This window comes from Miscanthus floridulus, chromosome 1 (genome assembly GCF_019320115.1).
Source record: "Miscanthus floridulus cultivar M001 chromosome 1, ASM1932011v1, whole genome shotgun sequence".
Taxonomy (NCBI): Eukaryota; Viridiplantae; Streptophyta; class Magnoliopsida; order Poales; family Poaceae; genus Miscanthus; species Miscanthus floridulus.
Window position 1 is genome coordinate 97,241,624 of NC_089580.1, and position 8,362 is coordinate 97,249,985.

The following is an 8,362-nucleotide window of genomic DNA, read 5'->3' on the forward strand; positions in this document are numbered from 1 at the left end:
CATGAGCTCATGGAGAGCCCGTGCACCAACCACAACTATCTCATCAAACATCTCTACAAGGACTGCCAGCTCCTCAAGCGCCTGCTAAGGTAGGCTGGTAGGCTAAAGGAAGAAAAAGGCGAGGAAGCAGCAACCGAAGAAGGGGGCGCAGTGGGCAAAGATCCAAATGACTGGAGGATGAAGTGATCTGTTCGGACGCCTACCGATTGAAGGACAACAACGACGATGCTCTCTCCGAGCACCTTGGAACAACTATTGTGACAGAACCGCCCAATTTATACAAGATCAAGTACGGCTATCCCCGCTAACACGTTGAAACACGCATACTTTCACTTATATAAACCCGGTAGTCCGCCGAGTGTCCCAAAAGACCTCGGTAAATCAACATCACAACCAAGATTGCGTGATTAAGCAAATACACATCACATACGCAGAGTTGTAGCAGAAATAATATTACAAACAATTTCACAAATAATAGTATAAGTTTGGGTTTAAAAACCGATTCGTGAAAACAACATTTGCTTTCAAAGGATTATATTGATATAAGTTGCAAATACATTGCTAGCATAAGTGACATCCTCAGATAAAAGCATATAGATGAGAGATAACATAGAGTCACCGAGCCCACCGGTGGTTAGCCACCATCTTTAGCAGGCCGAAACCTCACCTGCAACATGGTGGGATAAACCCTGAGTACTCAAATGTACTCAGCTAGACTTACCCGTCATAAACCAGAAATAAAATTGACTCCAAGGAGTATGCAAGGCTTTATAAGTGGAGGTAGCTTGACAACATTTTGCATAAAAAGCAATTAACTCAATTATACAATTATAATTCTATCATCAAGTTAATTAGAACTATCCATCTCTAGATTAGCAACTATCCTATGCCAAACATGTGGTATATCATTTTAATAGCATACAATAGTAACCATAGTAGGTATTGTAATTCTATATTCATTCGAACCATCATGTTCCATAACACAGTTACTACGATGTTGGGACTAGCGAAGTTTCTCACTATCCGAGAGAGACGGCGATTCGAATCGATTTCAACCAGCTGGGAATTTATTCCTAACACAAACCCAGGCAGACCAGATCATTAGTCGCCTTAGGTCACCTTTGGTACAACTCAGGTACACATTTTGTGGGTTCGTACCGCGCCGCACAATCGGGGACACCAAATGCCAGGACGTTCAGGACTACCCTGCCCTTGGGCTCAGTTTGGCTCCCTGTAAGGAGCGCACAACAGAATGGGACCCGGCCTGAGTTGAGCTACTCGGCTTCGCGGTCGGAACGAGTTATCCGGCTAGCTAAGTGATAGGCATGCGTTCAATCTTGTCAGAAGCGCCAACAATGGTACGGTCCTTAATCGATACAGACGGAATCACATGAGTCAACCTACGCATAGACTCCGCCTAGCCTTGATTTTCTTTTACCCCATGGTTAATGTTCCACGATAGCAAATATAGCCAACCATGCTCCGGTTTCCACCTATAGCTCGCAGGTGACAGAAAATCACCCGACTTCTATCAGTCTAAGCATGGCTAAGCATATATTCGATCCTGGACCTACACAGGGTTAACGGTGTATATATCTAGACAAGGAATTTATATGAATCAAGTGGTTCCAATCAACTCTTATAACCTAATGCATCAATCATAAGAACTTGAGTAATATTTTATAAATTACTGGGAGACTTAGAATGCTCTAGGGCTTGCCTGGGATCCAACACAAGTCAGTTCAGTTAGCTTGCACCGTCTTGGTGACATCTCTGGTCCTAGCACTTGCTTAGTCCTTCCATCTTCGGGATAGGTCCACCATACACCGTCTTCGGGTTTGGCTCCAACATCACGTCCTTCACGTGGTTCATCTAGCGCACCTAGATGAGATACAAGATGCAAGTGCATGAATATGAAGAGTGGTAATACAAGATGCATCACATAAACATTCAAGACAAACACAAGATTATGCAAGACATAGACACCAATAGCTATTTAACTAACATCACACAACTAATTATAGAGAGCAAGCACATCAAGCATGACACAAGTTTAACAAGGTCACAAGTATCATAACTTGACCATCAACAAGGGCATAAGCCACACTTAGCAACACATAGAGTAAACAACCACAACTAGCATATGTCTATTTCTGGGCGGGAAACAACAGCTTCATGTTTAGATCATAACTGGAGTTATACAAATCCAATAGCCATGTAACAAGACATTTAGCAAAGCTTATGAAATTCTCTACATTTCATCTATAACCATCACAGCATGATTCACAAGTTAAGTGGGTCGAAATTATATATTTACAGAAACTGGTCTAAACAAGACAGAGAGCAATCAATTCTGTAACCCAACTTTAAACAGATGTAACTCTTAAACTATTTGGCCAAATGACACCAAATTTTAACAAAAGCTAGATACATGAATTATCTACAACTTTTGTAAAAACAAGTTTCACAACAAAGGACATTATCATGAAGAACTTTGCTAAGTTCCCAGATCTGTCCATAAACCACATCGGTAAGAAAATAATTATTAACTTATGTTGCAAACACATAATTGGGGAAAACCAACTTTACCAACATTTCACACATGACTAAAGAACACCAGAAAGCATGGTGCTCACCTCTAAATAAATTTTCTTAAAGCATTTCTTAATTTATTTAGACATCAAGGTGTATTTATGAACATATACCAAAAATGCACAATAAATTCTACAAACATTACAGTACCTCACATATCCTGTCAATAGTCTACTATACAAATTTCATACCAATTGCATAAGTATAGCTGCCTCTATGAAAAAGACAATTTGCTATGGCAAGAAATCATGTGAGAGCGAGATAAACCAATAACTCACTCATACTTCATCCAATACTCATGAAATTTTTACCACACATCAACTATCACATGAGTAGCATGCCACAAAAATTTCACTTCATTTGGAGCCCTAGATCAATAGTTGTGGAAAATAACAAATTCAACTAGCATTACAACCTTACTGCACAAATCTATTTTTTTGCAGCTAAAACTTTAAACTAAAACATGCCATATTATAGATCTACTGCATAGACAATTTCACAAGGATTCCAAAAAGTCCTCATTTGCTATTTTACGAATTTCCTATGAATTACTATGAATTTCCAAAGTTCCAGCCGATTTAAAACAAATAGATCCAAAAGGCACTATTCATATAGGTCACAGACTATGCAGTTAGGTCCCTCCCTTTCCTCGAATTGTTGCGCAAGGTCCCTGGCGTGGCTTTGGAGCAGAGGACGCGTGGGAGCTCATCGGAGGCGGTGCGTCAGCGATAGTGGAGGGGCGGGGAAGGACCAGGGGACTCGCGTGCGCCTGTGGGTAGCCGCGACACGGCCGAAGATGGCCCGAGGCGGCCCAGCCACACGCGCGGTGGCTGCAGCGGACGGCGACGGCCCTGTACGCCGGCGCGACAGCGATTTGCAGCGAGGAGCTCGCTGTCTCCGGCGGAGGCAACTCGGCTACAGCTTCCTAGGGCGAAAAACCACACAACAGAGAGAGAGAGCCAAGAGGGAACCGAGCCACGGCAGTCACGCATAGCTCGGCGTTCATGGCGGTGGCAGCCTGCTCCTTCGGCGCCCAGGCAGACAAGGAGAGGGAGGCAAGTGAGTGGGAGCTCTTGAGAGGCAGCACCAGTCCTCAAATAGAAGAGCAGGGCGAGCTGGCAAGCGTCGCGCGCATGGAGGCCACGCGGCGCCGCGCGCCGGTGCTCGGTCGGTCAAAAACTGAAGAAACCAATACTACTGCAAATGTACAAGCTGAAACTCCATTTTCCTCCCATCATATCTCCTAAACCGATCGATGATTTGTTCCACCGATTACACCGTTGTATAGAGCTACAAGAGTACTCCAACTTTTATTAAAGAAGTTGGCCAACTTTGACATGGTTTGCAAACTAAATTCCCCCAAAGATGGCTACACGAAAACTAAAAACTAAAAACTTTAGTTCCAACACTTAGCCGATTTTTGGAGCTTCGAAACATCACTGAGTTGATTCTTGAGAGCTCTATTTGACTAGGTTAGGGACCCAACCAACTCTTGATCCTTAAACAAAGTTTGTTCATCATGAGATGGACTACAACTTTTATTTAAGTTCCACTATCATGCAAGCACCCCAAATAGTTGGTCAACACCGGTCAAAACCCTATCATGAAAAAGACATTTCTAGCTTTTCCAACACTTTAGAAGCATTTTCGTGACATTTGCTCAACACGAACCCTTCATGACTTTTGTTGTAGAGTTCAATTAGAGTCATTTGGACAAGGTAGCAAGGTTTAGTTGATGACCTATAATTCCATTCACTAAATAAAGCAAATCGAGAAAGATTATCACTTATCATTTCATGTGACTTCTCGATTCCAAACTTCATGAAACTTTTCCAGTGACCCATATAGATGGGTATTGATGTGAGACACATGAAGATATTCCAATAACACCAGCCAAGCATATATCTTGAAAAGGGCCTATCGACGAAATATGGTCGGCAGTCTACCTAGGGGTATACCCAAGGTAGTAGATTATCGGCAGACAGGTGCGCAAGCCACAAACAAGACGGTGACGCAAGACAGACACGAGGTTTTATCCAGGTTTGGCCGCCGAGAAGGCGTAATACCTACGTCCTGCGTCTGATTTGTATTGCTGTATGTCAATGAGAGATGTTTTTTAGAGGGATCCCCTGCCCGCCTTATATAGTCCGGGGGGCAGGGTTACAGATCTGGAAACCAATCCTAGTCCGTTATAATTGCCATATGCGGCTGGATAAGGATTCCTATTCTAACCGACCAGGATCCTGCTTGATCACCAAATCCGCCTTGACTCCTTGTGCAGGACTCCGATCAGGTTGGCCGGGCCGCACATCGTCTTTCAGGTGGACCGGACCCATTGATCCGGGCCGACCCAAGCCTAGCCATAAGGGTATAGGGGTTAATACCCCCACAGCTAGTCCCCGAGCATCATGCATTATGCTGTGACACGCCATTTTAACCTTCTCTGACAAGTAGAGCTTGAGTCCTTGACGTCTCTGACCACCATCATCACCGGAGAAGTAGGTTGTCCGAAGAATGTATGGTGCTCTTAAGAAAAAAGAAAAAGATTTCTGTCCTGAGAAGTGTGCCCAGTTGTATTTCTGAAAAGAAATGTAAGTGGTCTTGAAACATAGCGTCCTTGAACATCAGAGGCGTAGGGGTCGAAAAAACAAACACATTCACCGCAAGGTGAAGTGTGCCCACTTAGTCCCCGAGCCTGGTAGTAGGTGACGTAGGCACGTGGTGCCAGGGTCTAAAAAGAATTCCCAGTTTTAGTTGAGAACCCAATTGTCGTACAAACAAAAACGAGATGCACCGGTAGGTGCATCGTACTGACGTAGTCCCCGAGCTTGCTAGAAGGCGATGTATGAACCTTGTAGCAAGGTCTAAATAAATGTCTCTCAACTGTACGTGAGTACAACTCACATGTAGCCGAGGAGAAACACTCTCCGAGCAGTGGTCGGGACAGTCCCCGAGCACGTTGATAATTCTTACAATCATTCAAAGCACAGGGGTCAATTAAAACACATTCACCGCAAGGTGAAGTGTGCCCACTTAGTCCCCGAGCCTGGTAGTAGGCGACACAGGCACGTGGTGCCAGGGTCTAAAAAAGAATTTCCACCTAAGTCAAAAATCCAATTGTTGTACAGGCGATATAAGATGCACCAGCAAGTGCATCGTACCGACGTAGTCCCCGAGCTTGCTGAAAGGCGAAAATATGAGCCTTATAGCAAGGTCTAAATAAATGTCTCTCAACTGTATGTGAGTACAAATCACATGTAGTCGAGGAGAACCATTCTCCGAGTAGTGGTCGGGACAGTCCCCGAGCACATCAGTTGCCGGAGCAGTCCCCGAGCACGGTGGTGGTCGGATCAGTCCCCGAGCATGTCAGTGGGCGGAGCAATCCCCGAACATGGTAGTGGTCGAAGTAGTCCCCGAGCATGGGAGTGGTCTGGGCAGTCCCCGAGCACGGGAGTGGTCTAGGCAGTCCCGAGCACAGGAGTGGTCTGGGCAGTCCCCGAGCATGGGAGTGGTCTGGGCAGTCCCCGAGCACGGCAGTGGTCTGGGCGGTCCCCGAGCATTATAGGAGTCTGATCCATCCTTGAGCACAAAACAAGCATCGAAAATACGAACACCATTGATGTATTTATTTGGTGTATTTATTTATCTCCTTTCTCTGCCAAGTCCAGTCTGACACGCCTGGTTAAAAAAGCAGATGGGCATAGTACGTCATTCTGTCTTCTTACTCCTTTCTGGCAAATAGTCGCTTGGCACCTGTATAGAGGTGCGTCAGTGTGGGCCCTCTTTCACTATCAACGAAGAGGCGCGTACACTGGTAACGAAGTGGCGCGTTTATTGGCGTAGATCTCGAGGTTGTGTGAACAACCGTCTGCGGCGCGTGCGCATGTCTCCCAATAATCTCGGGCGGACGAAACGACGGAGCTCTTTGTTATTTATAATGTAGATCTGGTAAGTTACTCACACCGTTCCCCATTGTCATTCACCGCCGCAACCTTCTTCTTCCGCTTGCCGAACCCTATTCCTCCAAAAATCATCGCCAATCCCCTCGCCACCGCATCCACCCCCTTAGTAAGGACAGACTAATGGCAAAGAGAGACGCTCAGAAGAAAGGCGAAGTCATGGCGAAGGAGTGGTGGAAGTCGCAGAGCAATGAGCAGACCATCAAAGACCTCGTCGCCATGGGAGTGCTCCACAACAAGGCACTCGCGGGATGGCGTGCGCTGGAAGGAGAAAGCTTCCCCGATCCACAACCAGGTGAGATTGTGGTTTTCGAAGACTTCTTCAAACAGGGTTTTGGGATTCCAGTGCACCCTTTCCTTCAGGGTCTCTGCTTGTATTACGAGATTGGGATTTGCAATCTGCATCCCAACTCGATTCTTCTTGTCTCCACCTTCATCCATCTCTGCGAGGCTTATGGTGGCTTCCAGCCCCATTTCGACCTCTTTCGCCACCTATTCTATCTTCGGAAGAAAGGGAGCGGCGGCTCAAAGATAGCCGGAGGCGTCTACCTGAATCTGCGCAACGGTATGAAAGCCCAATACTTGCACTGCCCCTAGAACACCTCACTGGACGAGTGGTACAAGAAATGGTTCTACATCCGTGAAGAGCCGAACACCATCACCCTATGCGACGTGGGGCTGATTCCAGAGAAGAAGAATAGCTGGATAGAGAAGCCCGAGAACCTGGAGTAGATCGCCGAACTGCTCGGGATGATCCCGTGGAGAAAGCTAGATGGCCCAAGTGTGGTCGGGAACTTCATCAGCCGAAGGATCCAGCCCTGCCAGAAGAGGGTTCATCCTGGCTTCGAGTACCAGGGGAGCGCAGATCCAATAAGGACCAGGAAAGAGGTGCTCGATAAGACAAAAATCAAGGCCAGGATTGGGGAGCTACTCAACCTGGTCGATCCCAATTATGTCAGGCTGAACGACATCGAGCATGCCTTCAAGCTGGCCTGACCTCCACCAAAGGTAAATGATGCTTCCTTTTAACTGTAGAGTCATGTTGTAACAAGAAATTGACTGTTGTCTCCGTTATGTGTCTCAGATTAATGGTCATGATCGGGCAGCAGTGTTCGTGTCTCCGCCCCCGGTGTGGATCGGCCACAAGTTGCCGGCCCAGCTGTCCCGATCAGCGCCAGGACCGATGACATCCACTGGGCGGCACTCGAGGCTGTGGAGGATGCGTCGACTAGAGCCGCTGGCAAGCGTCCGGCTGCCAACAAACGACGCCAAGCCATCTTCCCCCTCTTGGACGACGAAGCAGAAGATGCGGACATCTTTCGGCTCGTCCCTCGAAAGAGGAGGAGACAAATGGGGTCGACGGAGTAGGGTACCTCCTCTGTGCCAGCAGTGATCGCATCACTGACCACTGCAACACAGAGGACAAGCGAAGGAAATGCCGAGCATCAAGCCCCGATGCCTGTACCGGTGGTGGAAAGAGTTCCGGTGGAACCTGCCGAGCATGAGGAGCAGGGGCGGTCGAGGAGACGCTCCTTCGCCACATCATTCCACGCTTCGAAGCTGTAAGTATCTATAACATTGATGTAAGCTTGTAATTTGTATTGAATACTATTATCTTCTGAACTTTTCTCTAATAAATTAGGTCAGCGTCCACCGAGGACCCCGACCAGCTAGCCGGGTGCCGCACAACTTCACCAGCAATGGCGGAAAAAACTGCCCGGTAGCCAGCCGTGGAGGAGCCTGTAGAAGGAACTTCGCCGGGACCTCAGCAGGCAGACGACCAGACATTAGTCCCCGAGCGGCTAGTCAAG